At 35.7% G+C, this 26783-nt stretch overlaps 1 non-coding gene across 1 annotated transcript; it reads right to left on the bottom strand.

Moving 5' to 3' along the window:
• Positions 1-12918: 12918 nt before the first annotated feature.
• LOC123243415 lies at positions 12919-13022 on the bottom strand. Its single transcript, XR_006505946.1, has one exon. It is a non-coding gene; the product is annotated as a U6 spliceosomal RNA (small nuclear RNA).
• Between the last annotated feature and the right edge of the window lie 13761 nt (positions 13023-26783).

The raw sequence follows: 26783 nt of genomic DNA, 5'->3' as shown, positions 1-26783 counted from the left end.
AAGGTATTGCTCTGATCATAGCTATTTAAGACATGAAAACCTATTCTGACATATCTTCTTGCTCACTAGCAACATACTATTGTATCCTTCTTTGTGAAGAGGAGAAGGATAATAGGTAAAGTAGGTAGACCATTCAAAGAGTTAGGTATGGAGCCTTTTTGCTTTCTGAGAAAATATTGTGTAATTTATTGTGACGAATGATCACCTATGTGGATCATTTTCGATATTGTGAATCAAGACATCATACTATCTTCTTTCAAATAACAAACGGGACTCTATGGCATCTCATTAGTATCTCAATTATAACCTTTTGGAGAGAAGCAAAGGCTGAAATTGGCCAATTGCTCACAGAGAAAAATAATAAGTTGTATGATACATTTCTATTCTATTGAGCTTACTAATACCAAGATAACATTTATTACTTGGAGGACAATTGAGAACTTCAGTGATGAAAGGATTATAGTCTACCTCTGTTGCTTCTTGCTCCTGAGCTTAATTAGTAATAGGAATAATATATTATATTCTTGTAGTTATTTAAGGTTTACAAAAAATTCTTCACAATTCTCTAACTTAGATAGTATCAATATTATTATCACCATTTTACAAATTAACAAACAAACTTTAAAAAGCTGAGATATTTGCCCATGGTCACATAGCTAACAAATGTTAGGGTCTTGGATATGAAACTAGATCAGCATGACTTTAATTTTTTATTTTAATTTCTACATGTTAATATAAATTTTAATAATAATTTTCTGACATTTTTTGATCCATGTCCTCTCTTCTCCCTCCCTCCCTCTTCTCCCCTTCCCTGAGATAGCAAATAATATGATATAAATTATACAGGTTCTATCATGCAATACATATTTCCATGTTCATCATGTTGTGAAAGAATACATATATATTGCTTATACAAGGAAAAAACTAATGAAAGTGATAAAGTGAAAAACAGTATGTTTCAATATGTGTTCAGACTCTATCAGTACCTTTTATGGTGGTGGGTAGTTTTTTTTTGTAAAGATATTTTATTTTACCAATTATAGGTAATAACAATTTTCCACATGTGTTTTCTGAAGTTGTAAGATCCAAATTGTCTCCCTCCCTCCTATCCCTCCATCTTCTCAGAGATGACAAGAAATTAGATCTGGATAATACATGTATTATCATGCAAAATATATTTCCACATTCTGACTCCAATAGTTCTTTCTCTGGAGATGGATAGCATTCTTTGTTATAAATGCTTCAGGGTTTTCCTGGATCATTGTATTGCTGAGAGTAACTAAGTCTTTCACAGTTAATCATCATAGTATTGCTGTTATTGTGTGCAGTGTTCTCCTGGATCTGCTTATTTCACTCTACATCAGTTCATTTAGGTCTTTCTAGCTTTTTCTGAAATCATCCTGTTCATCATTCCTTATAGCACAATAATATTCCATCACCATCACATAATAATTTGTTCAGCCATTCTCCAATTAATGGATATTCCCTCAATTTCCAATTCTTTGCCATCACAATAAGGGCTGCTATAAATATTTTTGTACAAGTAGATCATTTCCTTCCTTCCTTCCTTCCTTCCTTCCTTCCTTCCTTCCTTCCTTCCTTCCTTCCTTCCTTTCTTTCTTTCTTTGTTTCTTTCTTTCAAATACAGATCTAGTAGTGGTATTACTGTATAAAAGGGTATACACAGTTTTATAGACTTTTGGGCATAGTTCCAAATTGTCCTCCAGAATGGTTGGATCAGTTCACAACTGAGGACAGCTTTTTTCATCATAACTCTTTTAGAGTTGTCTTGGATTCTTGCATTGCTGATAATAGTTGTTATTCACAATTGATTATTATATATTATTGCTGTTATTAACATTTTCCTGGTTCTGCTCACTTCACTTTGCATCACTTCATATAAGTCTTTCCAGGATGTTGTTGTTTTTCTTTTTAAATAATTGTCTTGTTCTTCATTTCTTATGATGCAATAGCATTTCATTAAAATCACATACCACAATTTGTTTAGCTATTCTTCAATTGATGGTCATCCATTCAGTTTCCAATTCTTTGCCACCACAAAAAGAGCTGTTATAAATATCATCCCCCCATCTTTGATCTCTTTGGAATATGATTTTAAATCAAATGCTTCAATATGCTATTTGGGAAAGGTGAGGTTCCATTTGCATTGGCAATGGAACGAAAGTGATAGAGTCATAGATTTTGGAGCTATTCAATCCCTTTATTTCAAAGGTAAAGAAACTGAGGCACACAAAAGTTTAGTGATTTGTCCCAAGTCATGTAAGTCATAATTAGTACAGTTAAGATTTAAATTCAAATCCTCAAATTCCAGGTCCATTATTTTATGCTTTTTGTATCCTTATCCAAAATTTTTTTTCAGTTACAACAGAGCAAGAGTGATGATGACCCAATATAAGGCAAACTATCTCCTGAATATAGCAATTCCCTTCACACAGGATTTTGTTCAAAGTTATACTAGCGAATATATTCCAGAAATCTTGAGAGTGCTGATTTTCAAAGTGCTGTAATGTTTTGAACATTGCTTAGAAACTAAACTTTGAAAGGAACAAAATTAGGTTGGGAGGTGAGAACTTATCAGATAATCTAAATAAAAGAAAGATTCCTTTAGGATTAAGGTGAATCAACTATTCTAAATATGCTTTATGAGAAAGTAGAAATGAATGGAGTTTAAAAAAATGAAGTTGGGAAGAGTTGGCTGGACTACACACAGTATAGGTAAAATTTATTATAGAAGCAATTCAGTTTTGAATATATTGAAGACTCAAGATAGCACGCAAAAAAAGACTCAAAACTCCTGGAAAACGTCACAAATGTTTACCACCAAAAATTACCATAAAGGATAAACAAGAGGACATCAGCAACTATCAATTCATATGCCTACTTTTTCATATCAATAAAATATTTAGGAGAATCCTCTGCAGTTTATCAAGGACATCCTTGATTAAAAGATAAAGAACAAATTAACTTTTTCTACAAGATTCCTTCTTTTCATCATGCAACTAAGTGAAAGCTATAAAAATAAAGAAGATTTTACTGTTTCTATTTTATGTTGATTATAAAAAAGCATTCTTTTATGTAAATCTTTCCTATAGCAAGAAGTCATCCATATTTCGTCAAGATTACAAAATTTTTCCTGATGAATGCAGCCAAAGAAATAACCTTGGGCAATGGACAGCTGGTTGTTAATTATATAGCTAGGTTAAATATGCATGCTCACTAAAGGCTTTCACCATTGTCACTTAGGCTCTCCTAGATAGACTCCAAATTGAGGAGGGACTCTTTATACATAGTGAGATCATCTGGCTGTTTCTGTTTTTAGAAGATGTTATACTGATCTCATCAAGTGCTAGAATATTATAGGGAATTATCTGTGAGATCCACATTCACTTTAAGGAAATAGATATAATAATCCATTTACAAAATAATTAGGTGAATGAGGAAATTTATTAAATAAATCATGACATATAATGAATAGACTATATATTGAGTAAGTCCACTAGTACTTGGACAAGTAATGAAGATGAAAATGAAGTAGTCTTATAAACAAATAGGAGGATGATAGCAGACATGATTGCATTTAGGAAAATGTATAATACTTTCAACAATCTGAAACTATTCTTGCAACAGAAAAACTCATATTTTACATTAAAAATCAGTATTATTATAAATATAAATTATATACAAATATAATTTATAAATATAAAAATTATAAATATAAAACTAGTATTATTATAAATTATGAGACAGTATAAGCTCTAAAGCAATCAAATATCATGTGACCAAATGAAGATAAAAGAAATAGCCTGTAACAAATACCCAGTGATGACTTGTAAAAGAAATAGCAAAAATTAATGCCATCCAGAAAATGTGTGATCAGAGGAAAGGAAAACATATAGACAGCCCAAGTCCCATATTGGTCCAAATAGCATTTTTTTTTAGTGACTTAGAGAAAGACTCCTTGAATATTGAGTAGATCATCTAAGTAAGATTTATAAAAGGATTAGCATGCAGAATTAGAGGATTAAAAACACCTTAACAGGTATCTTCAGACATAATAACTATATTGAAAATATCCATGATTCATTGAAGTTCCAAAATAATCAATCAATGGTAGAATATAGATTTAAGGAAGGACTATGAGAAGTCATCTAGTTCATTTTTTCTGGATTTCAATGGAGTTTATTAAAGTATAGTTTTGGGTTTGATTGTGAAAGGGATTTACTTGTAGATTCCAGAGGTTGGAGAAGTAGAGGGAGAAAGGAATACCATTTAAATGAGAGGCCACTGAACTGGTCCATTAGGTCATAAATCTTAGAAAGTCCCTTAGAAAGGGAGAGTAAAACATATCCAGCATTGAATAAGGCTCCATGGATAGAGTGCCAGGCCTAGAGACAGGAGGTCTTGAGTTCAAATATGGCCAGATATTTCATAGCTGTGTGAACCTGAATAAGTCATTTAACTACAATTTTCTAGCCTTTCCCACTCTTCTGCCTTGGAATCAATGCTTAATATCAATTCTAAGACAGAAGTTAGGAGTTAAAAAATTGAACAAGAGGAATCAGATAGACTAGACAAAATCTGGAATATTTTTCAGTGCTTTCCATGACCCCAACTTTTTTTTTAATGAAAATATCTTTTTAACACCACTGTTCCTTTGGTAATGCTGCATAGTTTCAAGTCAAGTCATGGAATACCAAATTTCAGAAGAATCAAAATTTTGTTACCCAAACAAAATGGAGAAACTTGATAGGTGTCAATGAGCCACAGACTATTTCTAACAGAGTTGCAAGGAAGAGAAATAATAGAAAAAGAACAGGAACTTATCACCTCCCAAAACCCTCTATTTCCCTTTGAGATAGTTTGAATTGTTATGAAGATGTTGCCTTACATCAAGCCTAAATTTACCCTTTTGTAAATTATATTAAAAGTATTTTATGTTCTGTCATATTATCGTCTACTTTAGTTTAGCCTGGCAAACATTTGTTTGTTCTCTAAATACACAAGTTAGACAATAACTTGAAAAAAAAAAAGCATTATAAGTGTAAAAAAGTAGCTTCTTCAAAGACTACATTTGCTTTGAAAAGTTCCTGCTTTGGTGACAATGTTTCAACACCTTCAGGTTTTCATTTACTATTCCCATTGTGAATCTTACATTTTATCAAGGAGATACCTGGGACATTTCCCCAACCACTCAAAGACCTGCAGTCCCCCCCCCCATTTTTATTAGATGAGTTCTGACTGACTTTAGTCCTGCCATCAGCATTATCTCAAATTCCTTGACTCTGATCACTACTGTCCAATGCTTCCATCAGTCTCCCTCTGTTAAAAATAATAATAAAAGTAGACTTGATTGTGCCCTTGTACTGGATCTAGACTATTCTTCCCCCCACCCCCACCCCAACACATACACACATTCTTTCTTGGTTCTTCAGCAAACTATATAAAGCAACAGTAGAGTATTATCTTGGCAAACATGTATTCTTCCTTAGTCATTCTGCAGTTCTCAATCTAGTCAATGTCAGGGTATTTAATATGACCCATTTTTCATAGAGAATAGTAGTCCCATTTACAGCTGGGAGATTGATAGCACAGCGTGCTATCAATCCCAAAAGCTCTGATGCGGGCCATGGACCTCTACCAAAAGATTCTTTTCGGTGCTATCAATCTCACCGCTCCCTACTGTCTTTGAGTCTTAAATCAGACTGCTTGATACCTTTCCAGTTTTGTATTCCTGCATCAGCAGTCTGCCTAAGCATGGTCATCACTCACGACTACTGTTAACTGCTCTTGCTACAAACACAGTACCACTTTCCTCATTCTAGGGCCAAATGGGAAATTCCTGCTACTTCTGATCATTTATGAATCCCCAGGAGACAGCACAAAACTATTTGTCAGCTGGATTTTTGAATAATTGGAAATTTTATAGGGATTTTTTTTCAAAATAATGGAAACCTTGGGCTTAATGGGAAGCCAAATATTGAAGTAGATGCACTTAGGTTAGCAAAGTTAAAGGATCCACCTGCTTAGTTGGGTTTGTGTGTGTGAGTGTGTGTGTGTGTGTGTGTGTGTGTGTGTGTGTGTGTGTGAGCTCTGAAGAATTCCACTATAGAATACAGCCACTGGAAATTCTGAAACCATTTTTTCCCATTTTTTTTTCTCAATATGTTTACTCAGTGTCAAGGAATAGCTACTACACATCTACACTGTTCATGGCACCATTATAGACACTAGTACAAATATAAAAGCTGAAAAAAAATGCAAAAATTCAGTTGACTCACCTGTAGCTTATTTTTTACAGTATATTCAGTCCTACCATTATCACAAATCTATTGCAGATCAATAGAATCAGCAATATACAGAAAAGATTCAGCTTAATTCAATAAGTAGATATTTAGTGCTCAGTGCCTACTACTTGTATGGAGCTTTGCTAGGTGCCAGGAATCCAAAGGTAAAAATAATAATGATTCAATTTCAAAATGCCCAAATGACTGGATGGATAGTTCCCTTTGAGCTGTCATTTTGGAAATGTGCTCAGCCTAAAGAGATGAAGATGTGGACTAAATGAAAGCCTTCTCTATTTGGAGTCAGATGATGCTAGGTGTGAATTCTAGTTCTTTATTGCCTGTGTGAATTTAGGTAAGTAAATTTCCCTCCAAGGGTCTCAGTTTCCACATCTTTAAAAGGAGAAGGCTGTCCTAGATGATCTAGAATGTCTTGTTCATATCTAAATATATGGTCCTAGGCAGTATGATATAGTGGAAAGAGTGGTGGCTGTGGAATCTGCAGAAAGTTGGTTTCGCAGGAGAACATTGTGCACAAGGACTGATGCATTATGGCACAATCAAATGTAATGATTCTATCAGCAGCAAAGCAATGATCCAGGACAATCCAGAGACACTTGTGAGAAAGAATGCTGTCCACATCCAGAGAAAGAACTGTGGAAATGGAAATGCATTAGAGAAATAAGTGATCGATCATGTAATGTGATGGGGATATCACTGGGGTTTTTATATTAAAGGATCGTGTTACTGCAGATATGAATAACACCGAGATGGGTTTTGAACAATGATACATGTATAACCCAGTGGAACTGCTGGATTTGGATTTGGGAGAGAGGAGGAAAGAGCAGGAGGTGGGGGGAGCAGGAATCATGAGTCATATAACCATGGAAAAATATTCTAAATAAAAAAAGAAGTACCTGGGGTGGGAGTGGGGGGAAGAAAGCTGGGTTTGAATTCTGCCTCTAACATTAATTACATGAGCAAATCAGGTCTATCAAATGGTAATAATTCAACAATATCTATAGCACTTAGCTCACAGTGTCATGTGAACAAGAGACCAGATAAAGACTAAGTAAAAGAGAAGATGTAAAATGCTTTGAAAGCCTTAAAATGCTATGTAAAATCAGCTTTTTTTTAAAAAAAACCCTTACCTTCTGTCTTGGAGTCAATATTGTGTATTGGCTCCAAGGCAGAAGAGTAGTAAGGGTAGGCAATGGGGGTTAAGTGACTTGCCCAGGGACACACAGCTGGGGAGTGTCTGAGGCCAGATTTGAACCTAGGACCTCCCGTCTCTATACCTGGCTCTCAATCCACTGAGCTACCCAGCTGCTCCCTAAAATCAGCTCTTTCTTTACCTTCCCCAGGTTTACTGTTTCAATCAGGCAGTTAGATTGGGTTCTTCTACTGGCTGCTTTATTTATGTCCTGGGCCGCCACTACTGAATGGGTATTAATCCTGCCATGAATTGGATTTCCTAGAATCCTCACCCCATTCCTTCTTTAATTTGCTCCTTCTTTTTTCCTTTTCCTCCCATTTCCCACCAAACCTGAAAGCACTGGGCAAGTGGGGGTCATGGATGTGGGAGTAAGAAAGGCCGAGCATAAAGAAGAGGAATATCAAAAGAATACTAAGGTCTAAAGGAAAAATGATTTCAGTTCCTATCCCCACCCTAATGCCTCTCCTTAATGCCTGAACATTTTTAACATTTTTACCTATTCCTGGCATTTTTAACATTCTATTGCTTAGAACAGGAGCTGCTCAGTTCTGATGCTTTGAAAGCACTATTCTGCCACTCTCTTGCTTTTCTTTAACAGCTCACAATTCTGTGTCTAGGAAGGGCAGCAAGTTAGATGCTGGCAGGAGGAGAGAACAAAAGTTGCTATGTCCACTTTGCCCCTCCACTCTTGCTAAGTGAAGCGCCCAAACAGTGATTTGCTTGGAGTGGTCAGTGGCAGGGATAGAGTTGAAAGGAATTTTCTCACTCTAATTCAAAGAGAAGACAATTCAAACAGTGACAGCTGAGATAGCTGAAAAGTAGTTCAAAAGACAGACAAAGCAGATGGGTTTCTCTACTTGGCTGGCCCTTATGAATCACAAAAGAGCTGAGATAAACCCGGGGCTCTGTTATAAAAAGAGCTTTAAAAACTTTCTCCTGCTGGGGAAAAGGATGAAGTAGATGCTACAGTTAGTTCATGAGAACTGGCACCAGATGGCAGCAGTGGAGACCCATCAGGGAGCAGCTCAGTTCAGCCACCGGCAGATGGCAGTGTGATAGAGGTAACTGGACCAAAAGGGATTAAAATGTGTAGCCTTAGAAAAAGAAATTGACAGTCTGATGACATCATCAGACCAGAAGATGACATCAGGAGATGTGCAGAGAATGAGGCAGCAGCATCGGGTGCATTCAAGACATTGTCCGTTGAGCATGAGTTACACTGGCTTACACATGTTTCTTTATACTTGCTTTTCACACATGTTGCAGAATGTGTATTCACCTGACAAAACATACTTGTTCCTATGTGCATCCCTTTACCCACTGGTGATGTGTTTACCTATCGTAGAATACAGTCCTTTTTTTTATGGGGTAAATTTTCCTTGATATTTTTATTTTTCTATTCAACTTTCATCATCCCCTGGACACTTCCTACCAATGATTAAATAGGAGTTTTATTTACCAGGACAGCAAGGAACAGAATGGAGCTAGATTAATTTACTCTAGCTCTGTATCAATACCAAAATCATAGTCTTTCTAAAATAGTATTTTAAATTTATAAAGTATGTTCCTATGAGATAGGTAGAATTCATAAAACCCTTTTTGGGGATGAGGAAACTGAGGCCTGGAGTGGTAACTAGCTATTTAAATGCCAGGATCAAGACTCAAAGCTAGGTAACTAGGACCAGTGTTATTTCTGCCACAGTAGGAAGCAATATCAAAGCACAGTCCTCCTTGGATCTAATATCTGAGAGACATAAGAAATCTTTGTCTACTCTTCCAGAAGAATCTCTGAAGTAGTTATTGTGCATGAGGTCTCCTTCAGTATAAAATTATTATAAAACCAAATCATTCCTATTGACTGAGGGTGGAAAATTTTAACAACCTTGAAAGTGTCAAGATATTACTCATTGAGACAGATTTGCAATTCCAACTGCACAATTATTGTAAATAACTTTATAACTCAATCTTTTAGAGTTCTTAATTTTAATCTCTTTCCCCCACTCTTGTGAATAAAAGAGACCTGTGAAACTTAGTCTAAAAGACCTTAAATTTGAAGAGAAGCCAGTGGTATCAGAGAACCCATGTGCAAGTTTTCGTTTACTATTAGCTGAATCTCATTAGGTGAAGTGATTTCATCTCTCCAAGCCTCACTCTCCCAATCTGTAAAATGAGTTCAATAATATTTAGACTACCTACAAAATGCTCTGTAAATCTTAAAGTACATAAAAGTAAGTTGTCATGATAATCGCAGGAGTCTTATTATTCTTTGTATACTTTACTGGAGGATGGTCCTGAAGAAACATGACAGTAATCTGCATAATCCTAAAAAAGGATGTTTTGTGAATTAATTGCGAATTTGTGCCTGGGAACACTAGATCCAGTGTGAGTTGTGAGAGTCATCTTGGTGAACGAAGACTTTAAGGGGAAGGGTTTGAAGCCATTGGTATCACATAAAAAAGTATCATATTCTTAGGGCATGACTTATGTCAAATTACAAAAGTAGGCAGTTTACTTTCAGTCTCTTCACATTTTTCACTCTCTTCTATTCTTTGGGTTGCTCTCTTAATGCTGACCCTTGACTGGCCAGACCTTTCTCCATCCTGCCCTCCTGAGGCAGCAACTTGGTCTCTTATTTTTTCCTGACCTTCTTCCTCCAGCTAGATTGACCTGCTCTGTGTCTCACTCTCTAAGGACTCTGCCTTAAACTAGGCAAATGATAAACTAAAAGGTTCTAAGGTAATAATTCTTCATAGTTGAGATAATGTTATCTGTCCCAAGCAACATATTCACTTTTAATATGGACTTTCTGGGAACTGTTGCCTTAATATCAAGAAAGAGCAGAGGAAAGGCCTGAAATAGTTGCCCTATAGGAAGGAGATTTGACAGAGGTACAGATGATGCTTTGGAAGGACCCTCAAAATACATTCTTTTCTTCTGTGTTTAGTTCTGACTGCTTCCTATGTCCTTCCCCTTGGTTTCATATCACTTACAATAAATATGCCTTAGGAAAAAAGCAGCTAGGTGGTTCAGTAGATAGAGTGCCAGGTCTGGAGTCAGGAAAACTGAGTTCAAATCTGGCCTTGATATTTACTGACTGTGTGACCCTGGTAAGTCATTTAATCTTATTGGCCTTCATTTCTCCATCTATAAATTGAGCTGGAGAAGAAAATGGCAAACAAGTCTAGTATCTCTGCCAAAAAAAAAACCTCATGGGGTCATGAAGATGCTGACATGACTAAACAAAAGGGAAAAGGTTCTTAACCAGCTATCCATGGATAGATTTCAGTGAGTTGCAGAATTTGGATAGGAAGGGGGGAAATATATATATACATATAAAATTAGTAAAAATAAAGATAATATATATACATATGTATATATATTATCTTTATTTTTACTCATCTTTACTCTGAGAAGGGAAAAACTTTAGAAGGGAAAAAGGGCTTTATTTGCAAAGGGGTTCATGATACATAAAAAAGTCTAAGGACTCTTGTCCTAAAGATATATTTCTTTTTTCTTTCTCTCTTTTTTTTAAGTCCAAATGCTTAACTATTGTTTTGAAACATTGGAAGCAGGAGGCTCAGTTACTCTCCTCTCCTGTTCGTGGGGCAGCATGATTTGCTAGCCTGCTGGCAGACAGGAAGGACTGTCTTTCCTTTGCTGACAGGCCACATTTTCCTCCATGGCAATTGAGCCTATCTCAATTCTGGCCCCTCAGCTGTCAGGCAGAGTCTCTGCTCATCTACCAAGCAGACAGGGTTGTCTCTCATCGGGTTGGATTGAAAGGAGGAGGGCAACAGCCAAGGTTGATTTTTGGTTTAGAGGGAATTTCCTCTGGGTCTATTATAGCCCATGAATTAAAAGAAGATGAGGTACGTTTTGGGGGTGAGGACTAGTATGGCTTGTCTATATGAACTATTTCCCTACACATACACTGCAATCCAAAAACTTTCTAATAACCATCTCTGCATATTCAGTTACTTCCATCTCTGCATATTCAGTTACTTCCAATGAATAGTAGCTATGTTGCTCTGCATAAGACTTTTTTGTTACATGCCATGAATGCAGGAAAAAAGAATAGTCCATTTCTCAAGAAATTTACATTCTGTTGGGGCTGGGGATGGAGAAGAATAGATGTACACTGAGAAGTATAATACCAAGCAAAGAGTGAAGGTAACAAAATAAAATATGAAGCAGAGGATTATGGAAAGATAAAAGGAGAGGTAAAGACAAACTACTTTACTGGAATTTGAGGAGACAGAGAACTATTATTTTGGTAGAGGTGGGAAGGTATGGAGGGAGAAGAGTTATTCTTGGGCCTTTAGAGAAATTAAGGATTTTGAAAGGAATGAGGTATGAGAAAGGAATGTATTCTAGGCATGGAAAATGAAAAGGACTATAATTTACCCTTTCGTATTGACCACAGCAAATAGCACAGTGATTTCCACGCAGGAGCACACAGTGTATCATAGAATCGAACAATGTCAGAGCCAGAAGGGAATTGGGAAATCATTCAGGATAGTTCCCTCAGTTTCCAAATAAAAAAAAAAGACTATAAAGGGGAAGTAACTTGCCCAAGGTCACACAGATATTTAATGACAAAAACACAACTAGAACCCAGGTCATCTGACACCAGGACTCCACATGACCAAATGCAATTTCTTACATTTGTTGATTGATTGACTGATTAATTGGTCTAGCCATAGCGATTTGGGCAAGCCTCCAAACCATCTGCTCACTCAATACCAAGCTTTTGTTGTTGTATAAATCTCATGTAAAAAATAACAATAATACCTTGCATTTAAGGTACATCTTAAATATTTTCAAAGCACGATAATGTTTATTTATTATCTCATTTTATCCTCTATAAATTTAGTATGGAGGAAACTGGGTTTATAGGTTAAATAAATAAATAAATACACACACACACACACACACACACACACACACACACACACACACAGAGAGAGAGAAGTTAAATAGACTTGGTAAAGTCATAGAGCAAGGCAACAACAGACCAAAAGTATGTATCCTGACTGCTCCTCCAGTGAACCATTCAGTTGTCCAACTGCCAGATATAGTTTCTCTTTACCACAAACTCTGACAGTCAATAAGGAACACAGGTACTATTATAGTACAGCCTGACAAACAAGATCAACTTCATTTCTCTGCTTAGAAAGGAGCTTTCTGTTTTTACAACACATTCCCAGATAAAGAGGCCCCACCTCAACCCCTAACCCTAGGATCAAACTCTCCTTTGAATTAAAAACAACTAAGCAAAAATAACCAACACAGTGACTGCCTCCACTAAAGTATATGGCATCCTGCCCCACAATCCCTCACCTCTGTACTGAAAGAAAGAAGTTAGATTTCATTGTTTGTTCCCCAGGCACGGATTATTTCAAAAATATGAGATGTGTCACAAATGTGTGTATCATCCTTGATCGGGGGCCATGCTAATCTTTGCTCATTGTTCCAGTTTCAGTACAGATGCTGCTGCTGTGAATGACAGTCCTCTCCTTATAAAGAGGCATTGAATAGCAACAAGTTTCACCCCCAAAAAAGAAAGAACTGTGAATAACAGATATAATCTCTCTGACTAGATGGTAAGAAGACCACAACAGTACTTACTGCTTAGCTGGTACTGCTCTTTGTCCAAAAACAACAGTTAGTTTCCTGTAAACTCCAGTATTCATAGCCATAAATTCTGCTTACGAATGCTTGAATATAATGGACCATATAAAATTTCATTGTGTCTCAACCTTTTGAAAAAAAAAATAAAGAAAAGAAACCAAAGCACTTTTTAATATAGTGGAGGCTTCCAAACTGTCTGATCTGCATAAGGTAAATTTATTTAGTGAACACACTTATTTCTCTGTCAGAAAAGCAATTATTTCTTTATTCTGACAGGAATCATTATTCATGCAGAAAGAATTGATTGGGCTTTAACTGGCCACAGGCTGTGACTATAAAGCAAACTATGATCAAGCAAACTCCAATCAAGTCCTTACCATAGGCTGAAATGAAGACATAAAACTCTAAACTACAGTTCAATAGGGTTACAGTTTAGGAGTTCATATACCATCAATTCTGTAAATCCTTTGATGTAAATTACATTACAGCAATGCTGCTACTGCTGTTGTTAATCATAGCTACTGTACATTCAAAGAACAACTTCACATTTCCATTTACCTCTATCTAAATTCTTGGACTGAACAAAAATTGTTCAATTAGCCTCCCTATTGAAGGGAAATCAGGGAAGCAAGTTAATTACTTGCCTTGATGATACTTTACTTCTAAAGCCAAAACATTAACATATGCAACAACAATTTAAAAAGGAATCATAAATTGTGTAAATAAAACTAGGCTTCCTATTTATGGGCAATGAAACAAACAAATTCTGCTTTTGAAAACTATTGAGAAGGTCACACAAAAATGGAAACATTCTTTAGGGAAGAAAGAAGAAGAATTCTTATGATATTTGATTGATATCTGTAATTGAGGTGTCCTAGAAGAAGTTTTAAATATAGTTTTGTTTTTGTTTTTTCTTATTCACCAAATACAAATAGAACTGAGCAAGCTGATGAGTCATCAGAGAGAAATGATCTACCTCTGTTTTCAGGGGTTTCTCTATCTTACTGATGCTTATTCACACAGACACTGATTATGAAAATTGAGAAACTGTCTTAAGAGAAATGCATAGAAAGTTCATTGTTCTCTCTTTCCTTATCTGGTAGGTGGAATGGGTCACACTTTAGGTTAACAAGATGAGGGTTAAAACATGAATGTATTCAGTGGAATGCAAAGGCATCTTCCACAAATTCATCTATTATCAGTGTGAGAAGGTACCTGCTCCAAAAAGAATACTAACTACCACAAAACCAGAGAAATGGTCATTCAGCTTTTTATTGAAAGCTCTCCAGTTAGAAGAAGTCCTCCACCTCCCAAGGTATCACATGCCACTTCGGGATAGTACTGATTATTAGGGTATTGTATCAAGCTTAAATTTATCTCTGCAACTTCAACCTACTGCTGCTACTTATGATTATGCCATATAAGAATGGAATTGGAGAGTTTGGACCTAAAGAAGTGAAGAGTCAAGGATGAGATTCCTGTTTTCAGATATTTGAAGAGGTACTTCTTGGAATAAGGACTAGTTTTATTCTGCTTTGCCCTAAAGCTCTTCAGTAAGTTAGACAATTCCAATTCTATGGCATCAAATACCAATTATTATTATTATTTTTTAATAAACTTCCAAACCAAAATTGTGTATTGGTTCCCAGTCAGAAGAGCAGTAACGGCTGGGCAATGGGGGTTAAGTGACTTGCCAGGGTCACACAGCTAAGAAGTGACTGAGGTCAAATTTGAACCCAGAACCTCTGGTCTCTGGGCTTGGTTCTCAATCCACTGAGTCAACTAGCTGCCCCCTCTTCACTGGAACCAATTGCAGTCTTTCAATTTGCCTAGCACTCCCCAAAGGGGGGTGGAGACAGTGACCTTTGGAGGTGTGACTTACTCTAGTAAGTGACTTGTGAACTCTCATACTTAATGATAAGGCTACTTAAAGTTCTGGATTTGATAGCTAAAAATAGACAAGGGGAGAGTTAATCCTGTCTTCACAATAGGTATGAGATGATATATTTGTGTTGTTTTGATTTGCATTTTTCTAATCAATAAGGATTTAGACATTTTTTCAATGTAGTTATGTGTAGCTTTGATTTCTTCAGCCAAAACCTGTTCATATTCATATTTTTGACCATTTTAAAACTGGGAATGGCTCATATTCTTATGATTTGACAAAGTTTTCTCTATATTTTAGATTTGAGACCATTATCTGAGAACCTATTTATTAATTTTCCCCAACTAACTGTTTTCCTTCTAATCTTGGAAGTTTTATTTTTACAAAAACTTTTCAATTTTATATATCAAAAATTGACCATTTTACATCTTAAAATGTTTTCAATATTTTGTTTATTTATAAATTCCTCTATTTTACATAAATATTTTAGGTAATACATTCCGTATTCTAATTTTACTTATGATCTCTGTTTATACTGAAACCACTTTTTTTTGGTTCACCTTCCCTCACTGAATACTCCTCCATCTCCTTTGCTGGATCATTATCCAGGTCATATTCAATAACTGTGGGTGTTCCACAGGGCTCTATAGTAGGCCCTCTTTCTTTCTACCTTCATACTATTACACTTGTTAATCTCATCAGTTCCCAAGGATTCAATTATAATCTTTATGCCAATGGTTTTCAGTTCTATTTATATAGCCCTTACTTCTCTGCTGATCTTCAGACTCATATCACCAACTCTCTATTGGATCTCTCAAAATGGATGTACTACAAACATCTTAAAATCACCATGTCCAAAACTGAACTAGTTATCTTTTGCCCCAAATCTACCCTAACCTTTCTTTACTCTTAATGGTGCTGCAATTTTCCCAGTTAGTCAGGATCCTAACCTGGAGTTTATCCACAAATTCTCTTTTTCATTCCCTTCCCCACATCCAATTTGTTGCCAAGTCTTCCCAATTTTACTTTTTTAAAATCTCTCCCACATAACTAGCACAGGTTCTTATCACCTCACACTATTTTAATAGCCTGATATTTCAATAGACCAATAGCTTGGTCTGCCTGCCATAAGATTCTTGTCATTTCAGTCAATCCTTCACTCATCAGAGATTTATCTAAGCACCTCTTAATCCTCTATTTGGTGTTCAAAACCCTTTGTCAACTGCCCCCTTCCTTTCAAATCTTCTTACACCTATGGCTCCCTTATTCAATGTACTCTACAATCCAGTGACACTAACTCCCTTATCGTTCCTCAAAAAAGACACTCCATCTCTCCATTCTGGGATTCTCAATGACTGTCCCCCATTCATGGGATGCTACCTTTTCTCATCTTTGACTCATGACAATTCCTCAAGTTCCAGTTCAAATCCTACCTTCTATAGAAAGCTTTTCCAAAAACCCCTTAATGCTAGTACCTAGTAAACTTTAAATGATTATTTCCCATTTATCTTGTATGTTATTTTTTTTACATAGTTGTTTGCAAATTATGACTACAATTTAGCATTATACTGTGGGATCCTTGAGAGCAAGGATTGCTTTTATCTTTTTTTTGTTGTTGTTGTTCTATAACACTCACTGTAGTGCCTGACACATAGTAGGCACTTAAATATTTATTGATTGACTGACAAAAAGAACAGGGTAGAATTTCCCAGCAGATGTGAGCTTAGTGAAGAAACTAATTGAATAAATCCACTAAGGACCAATTCTTGACTAACATGACAAATATGCCACCCACAAAAGAAAAGGCTGAAGCAAAATAGGCAGCAGCTTTTTGAGAACCAAAAAATGTTGACTTTTTCCTTATGATGTTCAGTGAAATGCAGAATCACCAGGGTGAGTATGTCATTACCAGTAGTTGGCTTTCTTGTTAAACAGGACTAGGCAAATGGTGAAAGTTGATTGACCTATTAAACATACATTCTTCTAAAAACATTTAATATTCATTCATTTATTTATTCAATATGCACTTATTGAATAATTATCATATGTCCAGAACTATCCTAGGTACTGTAGATAACTCAAGAAAAGTATGACACAGGCACTGACAAGGTTATGATATTTAGTATCATATTTTCTACTGTAGTAGAAAGGAAAGAAACAAGAGAAATATTCTAAGGCAAAAAATAGGGAAGGTAGTCCTTTCTTTACAATGATTTCTTCTTTCAATTATGGCTGCAGGCACTGGGCTGGAAGACAAATCATTAGAGGGTACAGCTATTTCCAAGGTTCTTGGGTTCAATGCCCTGGGTTTTTCCTAACAGGGCATGAGTGTAGATGTTGGTAGTTTACTTGTCTGGAATATCTTATTTCTTGTCTCTCCCTCAAAGTGTATTGTTGCTTCAGCTAAGCTGGTTTACCCTTGGGGGTAGCAATTGGTTGGCAGTTGGATGACAGTTGGAGAAAATTACTTTCTTCATTGGCTCTGTTTTCAAGCTCAGCCTCAAATCCATCATTCTGGGAAGGAACTCCTTTTGAGAAAGGGCTAGCCATCTCCAACAACTACTACCCATAGGATAGGCAAGTCATCCCAGTTTAAGCAGTAAGGCACTGTGAGGGATAGACAGGAGGCAGCACATGCCACACAAATCAAACCACCGACACCTTGGCCACCATCTCCATCCAGACCCTTATGGAGCAAGACCAGGAATCTCAGCCTAAAATCCTTATGATTAGCAGTGCTTCTAGAAAAATGCCACAGACACTATTGTAGAAAGAAATTCTTGTGCAAATGCATTCTGTTGACTGCTCCTACAGGTGCTATGGTCACATCTACTAAAGATGGTAGAATTATTCAACATTAGAAAGTGATTTTTCCAGTGGAAATGTCATTAAAGAAGAGGTATCACCATCTGCCTTGGTACTGCACCCTAAGGATCAAAAGATTTTTTATCTGACTTGCAGCCGAAACCTCCTAAATATCTTGTTTACCACACTTCCATTAGAATTAAAAGGAATTAAAAAGAGTAGCAAATTGCATAAATAAGTGAAATAAATAAAAGAATCTCTCTTTTAAAATGTTTATCCTCCAAACTTAGCATAGTGGTTTGTGTACTGTAAGCACTTAATAAAAGCTTTATTTATTCATTCATAAATGGACCATTATTGGGAGATAGTATAGCACAGAATTGAAACCCAAGTATTATAAAGTAAGGAAATTCATTGTGGACCGTCACAGATTTGGGGAGGTTTGGGGGAGGAAGAGATGGATGTGTTGAGAAAAGCAGAGTAGGAGAAGAGATCACAGAGGAATACCAAAAAGAAATAGCATAATTAAAGTCAGAATTAATATTATATGGTTGGAAAATGGACAATTGACTTAAGAATTTGTGATGGGCATAACTAAGAGAAAATATAAGCATTGAGAATTTCATCATAGTGGGAACAGGACCTTGATATTTATCATTAATTCATTCCAGAAGGCAGATCAAGTATCAAAAAGGTTGAGTATCTAATGAATTTTTCCCATAAGAAGTAATGTAAATTGAATTAATCTGTTCCAGACACCCAGAAAACCAAGATTTTATAAGACTTTATATGCATTAATGGAGTTTTATTTTACTAAATAAATGTAATAATACATAGATGGAAATAGAAAATAATTAGATCAAATAAATAATTTTAATTTAACTTTACCTGTATTGAGAATAGTTCATGGCCTAAGCGGATAGTGGGGAGGAGAAATGTTATTGTCTAGAAGAGCAGTCCCTTTCCATAATATCTGAGGGTAAATGCCCTTCTGGAGTTCTTTCTCCTTCTCTTTTCTGTCCCTGATCAGCAATTAACCCTGTTTGAGATTCACCAGATGTCAGCTTCACAAGTACCCTAACCAATAATGTTTGTTTTTGTCTGCATTTCAAAACTCCTCTAAAGTGTATAATGGTCTGGTCATTTAACAAATTTACAATTCTGCTTGTTAAAGTTCTATCAGGATGATATTTTCAACAAAGGTTTGCACTTCTACCCATTTAGCACACATTTCTTTGATGAATGAAGTAGGGACATCCTCCTTTGCCTTCTCCTCACCTGAAGAAAACACCTTAACCACTAGCTTTTGCTGCTGGCTTTGCAGTTCCTGCATCTCCTCAGTGCTGAGCTCTTCTTTATGTTCCTGAACCACACTTGATCCTTTGTTTTGGTTGGAGTGGGCATATGCTTCCTGAGACAGCGATGCCAACAAGTTCTAGCAAGAGCATATAGTTCCAAAGAAATGTCAAATGCCACAACAATTTTTCCCCATAAAAATATGTTGAATACCAAATTTGATGACTTCTGAAACCATCAGGTACAAATATTTGATTGTATAGTCAAGGAATTTGGATTGTGATTATCAAAGATTCTGCCTATTCTGAAGCATTAGACAAATTCCTTCCAGAGATTCTTAAGAAAACAAACTATAATAGATATTTATGATTTCTTAGTCATTGAAACATTGAAATAGTAATAAAAATTATAAGATGCTAAATAGATAATAGTAATTAAAAATTTAATCCCAATTCTAGATTTTCTTTAATAACCAAGAAACAAATTGCTTGAGAAATCATGACCAGTGGCAAACATGTTGTGGCCTTGGGATGGGCAAATATAACAATGTTTTTTAAAATTTTGTTCGAAATGGTCATCTAACTATAGACCTTGATGTCAGTTACTAGTAAAAATGTAGAAAAATTGTCAAAGGAGTTTTTTTCCCTGAGAGTTAAGGGAAAAGATGATTATGAATAGTCATTATAATGTCAGTAGGAACAAATCAAGGGCAGGTAGGTGGCTGAATGGATAGAAAGCCAGGCCTGGAGGTAGGAGGTCCTAGGTTCAAATCTAGCCTCAGATACTTCCTATCTGTGTGACCCTGAGCAAGTCACTTAAACAATTGTCTCTTCTGCCTTGGAATGGATGCTTTGTACCCATTCTGAGACAAAAGGTAAGGTTTTTGTTGTTGTTGTTGTTGTTTTAAGAGAGCAAATCAGGTTGAGCTGATTTCATGTAAAATTATTAATAAGAAAATTACTAGACTAAATCAAGGTAATGCCGTAGAGAAAATCACTTAGATTCTATCTAGCAAGATATCTGACACCTTCCATGATGTCTTTCTAAGCAAATAATAATATGATCCTCACATATCCTTGTAAAATTGGTACTAATGTAATTTGATAGATTTAGACTTGGATGACTAATAGGCACAAAACAGTATCAATTAATAATTTGATAACAACTTTGAGGATGATATGTAGGACAGTGTCCAAGGATATTGTAAAACATATATTGATTTGAATAAAGACATAGGTAGGATATTTATCAAGTTTTTGATGGCACAAAACTATAAGGGACAGCAAATATATCAGACCCTGGATCCAAAAATATCTCTCTTATCAAGTTGAAATGGTAATCTAACACCAACAATATGAAATTTAATAGAAATCAATATAAAACCTTATGCTTGTGTCAAAAAATCAAATCAAGTACAGGATAAGAAGGTTTTGTCTAGGAAACACAGAATCATAAAAATAGAAGGAACTTTAGAAATCATCTGGTCCAACCCTATCATTTTCCTGAGGAGAAAACTAGATCCCAGAGAAATTAATGATTTACACAAGATCATATAGCAAATTTCTGCCAGATGTGAGACTTGAATCCAAGTCTTCTCATTCTAAAGTCAGGAATCTTTCTACTACTTTGAATTTCATAGATTGTAGCTGACTAAAAATTCAATGTAAGTCAGCAGTATAATATGGTGGTCAAAAGAGTGCTTGTAATTTTAGTCTGAACTGAGAGATATATAATATCCAGTGTAAGGGAGGGATTAATCCTGATCATAGTACACCTGCAATATTATATGCAATTTTTCAGGACCATGCTTTAAAGGAAATGTTAGCAACTTGAAATTTTTTAAAAGAGAGTAATGTGAATGAGAAGAGGGAGAAAGCATATAATAAAACAAATGAAGAACTCGTAAATGTTTAACCTGTACAAGAGAACATTAGAGGGACAATAGGAGAAAGAGCAGTAGACCTAATGGCCAGAGAAGCCTAGGTTTAAAATTCATCTCTGAAATATATTAATTTTGTAAACATAGGCAAATCACTCAACATTTCTGAGCCTCAGATTTTTCTTACATAAAATAGGGAGAATATTGCCTCTGGTTCCTACCTTCATAAGATATCACATGTTTAGAGTTGAAAGAGAACTTAAACATCATCTAGTTCAAACAACGAATTTTATGGATGAATAATCTGAGGTCCAAAGAGGAAAAATGTACTTCCTCAAAAGAATCCAATTAATGGTAGAGTCAAGATTTAAACCCAGATTCTCTTTCTTCAGATCCAATATTCTTTTCATTAGACCATGCTATTGTCATGGAAAACAAATAAAATAATACATGTAAAATACTTTGTGAAGTCTAAAGTGCAATAGTCAGCTATTTTCATGAATGTAATTGAAATAAGCAAATACTTGAAGGGTTGTCATGTGAAAGAAGGCCTAGAATTATTCTTCTTAGCATGAAGGACAGAACTAGGACCAATGTGGGGAATTTAAAAGGATGCATCCTGTCATGTAGCATAAGGATACATTTCCTAACTCAAAGAGCTATCACAAAGTGAAATGTGCTTCTTTAAGGGGTGTTGAATTCCATAAGACCAGAGGTCTTCCAAAGAATCCTAGATAATTAGTTGTTGTATAACTTATAAAGAATATCCATACTTTCATTAGATGTTAGACTTGTTCCCCTACAACTTTATTTGTAATTCTGTGAAACCATATCATAAATGGTTAAATTTCATCAATAATCCCCAGCCATGTATAAGCCAATAGTTTTAACTCTTTACAAAAGTTGCTTATAAGGATTCATTTGCTGGTTAGAATTCCTCTGGAAAGAACAGAGAAGTAGATAATCTATAATGGAGACAATCAACCAGTAGATAATTTAGAGCTGGCTACATATGGTCTGTCTTTGGGAAGAAGAGGGAGACAGCAGAACATTTTACTCAATACTTGCTTTTGTTCATGTTGGAGACTAGTGTCACTAGAAGTCAACATGATATAGTAGATAGTGTGTTGGACTTGGAGTCAGGAAGACTTTGATTCAAACCCTGCCTTATTTTCTTATTAGATTTGTGATTCTGGACAAGTCATCAAACCTTTTCTGGTCCCTATCTCTAACATGGGCAAAGAGTGAAAGGCAAGCTCAAAGACTTCTAAGGTCTTTTTTAGCACTAAAGTATAATTTCATACATATTAGTCATCCCTATATAAAATGATCAGACATACCAAATTTTTATAAAAAGGATGCTTAAACCTTTTTCAGAGTCAAAAACATTGGTAGCAATAGTCTTTTAAGATAAAACTATGATACTAAAAATCCTGAATCAATGCTTTTATCATGTTAGTCCTCCACTTGAGGGTACTTGAAGGCTCCCTATTGCCAACCCCATAGTTTGTATTCTAAAATAAAGCTCTTGAGTCCCCACCTCTATTATTTTGTCCCACTCTATGGACTCAACCTTATTTCCTATAAATTTCCAGTTCCTCCTCTGTTCCATCAAAAGTCTTCTTAGTGTCTCCAAGACAATCTGCTCATTCTCATATCCATGATCTTGCTCATGCTTCGCCCTGTTTGAAAAATCCTCTCCTATCTTCTCTACCTAGTTAAATCTTATCCATTCCTCAAGAATGGGCCCAAATGTCATATTGCTCATGAAGCCATATAAGACTAATTAGGTACCATAGGGATTTCCCCCTTCTCTAAACTCCACTGACACTTAGAATTTGTACCATACATTGAACAGTTTAACAATTTAACATACTTTCTTTTATTGCTAGTTAGTTGTTTTGTGGGATTTAAATGTAAGGTCAGACAATGTCTTACATTTCTCATGGGTCCTTCACATGATCTGCTGGAGTATTTGGCACAAAGTAGGTGATCAGTGAATATTCCTATTACATTTGTATGCTTAATACCTAGCACAGTGCTTTACAGATATTGAGTGATTAATAAATATTTGTCAAATTGGATTTTCTCAATTGTTTAGAACTGACTTGGAAGCAAACTTGTATAATGTGTCCAGATGGGCTCTAGTATACTGTACACCAAACCTCTATTCATGCAGATTAGATATGCAAATCAAATAATAAATGCAGTCAAGGCCATTGGTTGCCTGATTGGCTGTGATACAGAAAATAGATCAGGTTAACATCCTTTGAAAGCCACTGAAGGCTGTTATTAATGAAATGTGATGTTCTCGGGTGACTGTCACCTGATACATGTCCTATATATTCCCTTACCTCCCTCGTACACCTGCATACTAATTTTGAGACTCCCCTATGACATGGAAGAAAAAGAGCCAAATACTTGGGCAGTACCTGTAGATGCTTTGGGAATCAACACACCATCTTCAGTCCTGGCAATCTGCTCTGTCAACAATGTTAATCATCAAAACCATGACTGCAGTGCAAAAACCTAAAAAGTTTTATAGTAAAGAGAGGGAATGTCTAGAGTCACCAACATTGGTGAAAAGAAAAAGGATGGAAGGGAAGCCTCAAGTAGTAGCAGCTGAGAGGGAAAGGAAGTTGAATTAAGAGATAGTTTACAATTCTGAGTTTCTGAGAGTTCCTGTGGTCACCAGGCATTCTTAAGAAGCCATTCATATGAAAAGTATGCATGTGAATCAGGCTTACCAAAGTGGAAGACTCCCTATAGATGATTGATGGAAAGAGATCATCAGGTCTGTGCCCAAGTTTGACTGCTTCATAGCAGGATGAGGAGAAGAGAAAGGACTAGAGGGAAGGGGGAAGAACTGTATAGTGTTCACAACCGAATGAAACAAATATTCCAAATCACTAATAATAAGAGAAATATAGACTTGTAAAAACCCTGAGGTTTCACCTCAAATCCTACAAATAATTGGCAAAAATGTCCCCAAAATGGCAGCTGTCAATGTTGGAAGAAGTGTGAAAGAATAGACACACTAACACTAACAGATTGTTGGTAGAGCTGTGGAATGGCATAACCATTTTTAAAAGCAATCTGAAATGATAAAATTAAATGATTAAAATGTCCAAAGTTTTTAAACCAGAAACTCCTTTACTAGGTTACACCCCAAGAAAATGACCAGTAAGAAGAACGTCACCATACACTCTAAAATATTTGTAATAACACTTTTTGTGATTGACTAGAAACCAAGTTGATGCCCATCAGTTGGGGAATAACTGGACAAATTGTGATAAATGCATGTAAAGGAATATACTATGGTATAAGAAATGATGGGCAGATGATGTCCAGAGAAGAGCAGTTAGGGTAGCACAGTAGAAAGAGTGCCAGGCTTAGAGTCAGGAGGACCTGGGTTCAAATGTGGCCTCAGACACCTCCTAGCTGACCCTGGGCAAGTCACCTAACCTTGATGGCCAATCCCATTACTGTTCTTCTGTCTTAGAATCTATGTTAAGAGGTAGCCTGGTGGCTCAGTGATTTGAAAGACAGACTTCAAGATGAAAGGTCCTGGTTCAAATCTGGAACAAATGGTATTTCTATAATACTTAGCTTCAGATACTTCCTAGGTATGTGATCCTGGGAAAGCCACTTAACCCCCGTTGCCTAGCCCTTACTACTCTTCTGCCTTAGAACCAGTACACAGTGTTGATTCTAAGATAAAAGATAAAGAGTTTCATTATTTTTTTAATTTTATAAACCCTTACCTTCTGTCTTAGAACCAATACTTTGTATTGGTTCTAAGGTAGAAGAGTGGTAAGGGGTAGGCAACAGAGGTTAAGTGACTTGCCCAGGGTCACATAGTTAGGAAGTGTTTGAGGTAAAATTTGAACCAAGGATCTCCCATCTCTAGGCCTGGCTCTCCATCTACTGAGCCATCCAGCTGCCCTCAAGATAAGGGTTTTAAAAAAGAACTGATACTAATACTGGAGATAAGGTTTTATTTTTTTTTCAGTAATGTGCGATGGATATAGAGAAGCATGGAAAGGTCTGTATGAACTGATGCAAAGTAAGCAAAGTCAAGAAAAGACATAGTAACTACAATAATATGAATTGAAAGAATAACACACACAAAATCAAAAGTAAATGTAGCATAATTTTAATGATCAATTAGAACTTTAAGGAAAAGATATGAGAAAATACCTCCAACTGCTCCTTTATGGATATGGAAGGACCATAGATATTAAATATGTGTTTTCAGACTTTTCAATGTATGAATTGTGCTGATCTTAATTTCCTCTATAAAAAAAGTGTTTGTCATATAGGATGAATTTCTGGGAGGAAAGAAGGAGGGATAGTTAGGTTAATTATGGTGATATAAGAAACAGAAAATATCAATAAAATTTTTTTAAAGATGGAAAAAGGGAATGAAAAATTGAGAGAGTAAATAAAATTCCCTTCTAAATAGGGATATTATTTTTAGGGGCTAAGTACTTAAGGTGGGGATATGTATTTTAGAGCTTTTTCCCTAGTTCAATATCATTTTGCTTTCTACTTCAGCAGCTACGATACAATTAATTACTGTTCTCTATGTCTAAGAACAATTTCCACAGCAATAACTAAACACATAATTAGAAACAATTACTTTCATTTCCAAGAACATCTGCACATTATTAATGTACTAGTAGAGTTCATGATGGCTGCTGACCAAGAGTATGATGGCAGACTAGCCCTTTATGTCACTATTAATTTCTTTAGGGGGAAATAAGGAATAGAGTTGGAAAGCGTAAGGTTGTGATATAGTATGCAGTTATAGATAAGAATGATGGTTATAACAAATTCCATTTCTATAATACTTTATGGTTTACAAAGCACTTCAAATAAATCATTTCATTTGATCATCACAAAAACTGAGAACTAAGTGCTATAATTATCTCTCTTTTACAGATGAAGAGACTGAGCCTGGAAAAGGTTAAATGTTTTACTTTGTCAGTCAATAAACATTTATTAAGAGGTTCCTGGGTGCCAGACACTGTGCTAACTATTCCCGGTTAACATAATTATAAAGGATTTAAAACCAAATCTTCTTGACTCCAATTCCAGCAGTCTAACCATTGTGATACCCTTGTAGAATTTTGTTTCCACTTGATTTCCAAAAGATTTCTGAGTACTACAGATCCCAGTTAGATTTATGTCAAAGCCCTGGAGTTCCTGTTAGTATAGGAAATATATCAATGAAAAAGCAATGCATTCCTGTTAGGTGTTCCCTTTGAGGTTAGGGAAGCTACTTGGCCACCCAAAGTTTGTTGAGTTTTCCCAGTCCAACAAAGAAACTTTGTTATTTATGCTAAGAGTAATGAATTATTCTTAGTACAGTGACCTTCACCTAGTGGAAGAGCAGAGAATGCTTGGAGAATGAATGTAGTAATGGAGCAGAGAAGACAAAATTATGAATTATTCAGAAATCATATGATCTCAGATACTGACCTGGAGTCCCTCCCTCTTTTGCCAGGTCAAATTTGCTTTCTTTGTTCATCTTCCTAACTGATATAGGTATATGAAAAAATGTTCTAAATTAAAACCAATTAGAGAAATGCAAATCAAACAGATGTCATCACACTCATCAGGTTGGCTAAAATGACAAAAAGGCAAAATGACAAAAGTTAGAAGGGATGTGGAAAAATGGGGACAGCAATACACTGTGGAGCTATGAATTCATCCGACCATTTTGGAAAGCAGGTTGGAATTACACCCAGAGTTACAAAATTATGT

Source organism: Gracilinanus agilis, chromosome 3, assembly GCF_016433145.1.
Source record: "Gracilinanus agilis isolate LMUSP501 chromosome 3, AgileGrace, whole genome shotgun sequence".
Lineage (NCBI taxonomy): Eukaryota > Metazoa > Chordata > Mammalia > Didelphimorphia > Didelphidae > Gracilinanus > Gracilinanus agilis.
The sequence above is the reverse complement of the archived record's forward strand: the minus strand, read 5'-3'. Positions and strand labels throughout refer to the sequence as shown.